This window comes from Procambarus clarkii, chromosome 29 (assembly GCF_040958095.1).
Source record: "Procambarus clarkii isolate CNS0578487 chromosome 29, FALCON_Pclarkii_2.0, whole genome shotgun sequence".
Classification (NCBI taxonomy): domain Eukaryota; kingdom Metazoa; phylum Arthropoda; class Malacostraca; order Decapoda; family Cambaridae; genus Procambarus; species Procambarus clarkii.
In genome coordinates, this window is record NC_091178.1 from 12,223,963 (window position 1) to 12,228,566 (window position 4,604).

Below are 4,604 nucleotides of genomic sequence, written 5' to 3' on the forward strand. Positions count from 1 at the left end.
GGGGTAAATTTCCCTGTAGTCTGGTCGGCGTCTTCCTCCTTAATGATGCCTTCCAAGCAACCATTTTGTTTCTTTATGAATAGATGAATAACTTAATGGGTGGGCTTTATGGCACGTGACGAGGCTACTCGCGCCGGTTATCGCACGTCTCCCCTTCCCCCCCCCTTCCCCCCCTTCCCCCCCCCTACCTTGCTATCCCTTGATATCTGGGCGTTGCAGCCCACCCCCACCCCCACCTCCTCCCTTCCCATCACACCCCACCCCTCCGACAAGCTCTTGCTAATTGCAACATGTGTATTTACAATTTGTGTCTGCAGAATCGAGCTATTAGTTCTTGGACCCCGCCTTTCAAATCTATTTATTTTTCTTCTGTTAAATCTACTACATATATTTCTCTCTAACACACACACACACACACACGCACACTTGGGGAACAGGTTGTGGAAGCAAACTCTATTCATACTTTTAAAATTAGGTATGATAGGGAAATGGGACAGGAGTCATTGCTGTAAACAACCGATGGCTGGAAAGGCGGGATCCAAGAGTCAATGCTCGATCTTGCAAGCACAAATAGGTGAGTACAAGCACAAGTAGGTGAGTACATACACACACACACACACACACAGAGCAGACAGATTCACTACAAACGACAAGGAAGTGTGCGAGGAACTCAATAAGAAATTCCAGGAGGTCTTCACATTAGAGCAAGGAGAAGTTTCAGAGATAAGAGAGGGAATAGTTAACCAGGCACCACTAGAGGAGTTTGGGATTACCAGTGGGGGATGTAAGGAAGCTTTTCCTAGGGCACCCCCCCCCCCCTCCGTGGAAGGGGCCAGGGTGCACCAGCCTCCAGCCGCCCCGTCGTCCGCTACACCGAATAATCCACTGCTGAGGAAGTCGTCGAGATGTCATGGGGTGGAGAGTGATGCTGGGGGAGGGAAGGGGACGGGAGAGGCGGCGGAATGGGAGGGAAGGCGATGGGTGGGAGGGGGATCAAGCAGAAGGAAAAGGCAGTGAGATGCGAGACGCCATTAGATCTTGCTAGCCCCAGCAGGAGCCCCGCAGTAACCAGGGGGAAGAGAAAGGGAGGACTGGAATGGAAGTCTGGACGTACTGTAGTCACAGATAGGAAGAGGTGGAACAGTAAGAAAGTGAGTAGGGGGAAGCGAATTGAAAAAGAGGGGTGAGTGGAAATTAAAGTTCTTCTTCTGAAGAACTCTACAGAGTTCTTCTCTGTAGAACTCTGTAGGGTAAGGCAGGTCCTGGTCAATAACGGCTTCTCCAATGGTTTCATCGAAGACATCATAAGAAGGAAAGTGAAAAGCCATGCAACCTCTGAAGAGACAACTAACACAACACCTATACCCCCTATTAGACTATTTTACAGGAACTTCTTTTCCACAGCTCATAAAACGGAGGAAAGGGTCCTGAAAGATATTGTTAATAGAAACGTTATCCCTACAGACAAAAATCAGAGGATACAACTGACGATTTACTATAAAACCAGAAAAACGGCCAGCCTACTCATGAGAAACTCTCCAGACACAAAACAGAACGCTTTAAAAGAGACTAATGTCGTCTATGCCTTCAAATGCCCACTTGGGGACTGTAAGCTCCAAAAAACCCAGTATATAGGCAAGACAACAACATCTCTTTCTAGGCGTTTAACGATGCATAAGCAACAGGGCTCCATTAAGGAACATATAATCTCTTCCCATAACCAAACCATCGCCAGAGAAATCCTAGTAAACAACACAGAAATCATCGATAGATACAGCGATAGCAGGCGGCTTGACGTTTGCGAGGCACTACACATCAAGAAGTCAACACCAGCAATCAACAGCCAATTATTGCACAACTATATTCTACCCACCTCAAGACTCCGCTCCAATATAGAAGCATCAAGAAATATGGACCAATAGGCTTTCTACAAACACTTCTATTCAATACCCATTGTTTCTGTTCTGTCTTGTGTTGATACTTTTAATACCCTATTAATATCCCCTTTTGTTCTGTCTTGTGTTAATGCCACATCACCCCTCCCACCTCACTCAAATGTAGATATAAAATCAGAGATACGTTCTAATCAGTTGTATATTTGTGAAGTCTTTGAAAATGTAATAAGTTTTACGAAACGCGCCCGTGTCGCGTCAGACTAGAAATAAAAATGAATTTTGGAGAAGTGATTTTTTATTTACCTCCAACAGTGAAGCGTAATGTACGAAAGATTGAGAAAATTCGTGTTAGAATTATTAATCTTACTTTTTCGGTCATATTTAATAATATATATATATATATATATATATATATATATATATATATATATATATATTATATATTGTGAGGGTACCACCTCTGGTGCCAATGTGGGGACCCATAGCCTCGGAGAAGAAAATAAAAAGTATTCAGAGGAGACCTTGTGGTTTCTCACTGAACACTAATATTATCTTCTCCTACCACCCCCATTCTTTTGTATGTACACATATATATTTACTTTATTTGAACTTTGTTACAAAAAAGGAGTTACATATGGGTTACAAAGATGGTTGTCATAGGTTGTCGAGTTCCTCCAGCTCCTCAGATGGCGGGCAGGAACCCTGGATGCAGTGCGCATTTCCCCTCTGTATCGCCACACTGAGGCGCTGGAAAAGAAAGCTTGCAGCTCTTGGGTCCCTTTTTGTTTCAATGAGCCTAGACCCCAGTTCCTTCAAAAAACTGGTAGCACTTTTACCCCAGGCGCCGAGTGTCTCAGAAGCAATGGGGACAAAATTGTAGTGGTGATCCAGTTCTCTATACTTACGGGATTTGGCTGCTTCCCTGTGGGTGGCAGCGCCACCTGGTTGTGCAACACTGAGGTTAATGTAGGTGTTAGCCAGGGTTGATACGCACGTGTAGTCCCATACCAACTGCTTGCCATTCTTCCAGGGGTTCACTGTGATTCCATCCGGGCGACCAATAAGAGCATCAGAGTTACGGGGCGTTAGGTAACGGGGCTCTCTTTCAGCTGGGCATCCAGCTGTGGTGAGGCTCCTCTTGATGATGTCGTTAACTTCACTGTGCCTCGAGTGCCATCCCCCTGTGCTTTGGCAGAGTAGGCCATGGTGGCCGTACCTGTCAGCCACCACCTCGCCGCAAATACACCTATATCTGGTGTGGATTGGGGCAGCAAGGCGGAGGGCCACAGCAATTCGGAGGGCGTGTGGTGTGAGACGCGTGCCAGTTGCCGACATTGGGGTTGCTAACAGGAAATCCCCTGCATGTGGTGCTGCTACTGCTGTGAGGCGAGCAATGTCGTGTTGTGTTGTTGCAGCACCCAAGCACTCTGCAGCAACTTGGTATATATATATATATATATATATATATATATATATATATATATATATATATATATATATATATATATATATATATATCATTCCTTCTGAAGATGTATTTAATATACGAAAGTACTTAAGGAAATTCCTGTTTCATTTTCCTCCGTGGTCTGACATTGTCACATTCTTAATCACGTGTTTATTTTCATGATATACACACATATATATAAATATGTCGTACCTAGTAGCCAGAACTCACTTCTATGCCTACTATGCAAGGCCCGATTTGCCTAATAAGCCAAGTTTTCATGAATTAATTGTTTTTCGTCTACCTAACCTACCTAACCTAACCTAACCTAACATTTTCGGCTACCTAACCTAACCTAACCTATAAAGATAGGTTAGGTTAGGTTAGGTAGGGTTGGTTAGGTTCGGTCATATATCTACGTTAATTTTAACTCCAATAAATTTTTTTTTACCTCATTCGTAATGTAATGGGTAGCTTTATCATTTCATAAGAAAAAAGTTAGAGAAAATATATTAATTCAGGAAAACTTGGCTTATTAGGCAAATCGGGCCTTGGATAGTAGGCCGAGAAGTGCGTTCTGGCTATTAGGTACGACAAATATATATATATATATATATATATATATATATATATATATATATATATATATATATATATATATATATATATATATATATATATATATATATATATATATATATATATATATATATTTCCAACAGCCACTCAGCTGTTGGAAAACGTTCCAGTGTGTCAAATCAATCTCCAATTCCTCCCTCACCCTCTCCTTGTGGATTAATGAATCGTGGTTAACCCGTGATGGAATTTTTATTCTACAATTTCATTTACTATATTTTCTCGGGCATTAGATTTCATTTCCTGGTGGTTACACACATGCCTCGGCCCAGCCAAATATGCCTCGGCCCAGCCAAACATGCCTCGGCCCAGCCAAATATGCCTCGGCCCAGCCAAACATGCCTCGGCCCAGCCAAATATGCCTCGGCCCAGCCAAACATGCCTCGGCCCAGCCAAATATGCCTCGGCCCAGCCAAACATGCCTCGGCCCTGCCAAACATGCCTCGGCCCAGCCAAATATGCCTCACTGATCAACGCTGTCAGAACAAAGAAAAACTAACCTGCCATTAAGTCCGGGGACGAAGCTAATCCCTCTCTATCTTGGAGTACTTCCATATCCCTCCCCCTTCCCTCTTCCATTCGGTGTAACCATCTTTTGGTGTAACCACCACCCTTTTCCCCCTCTG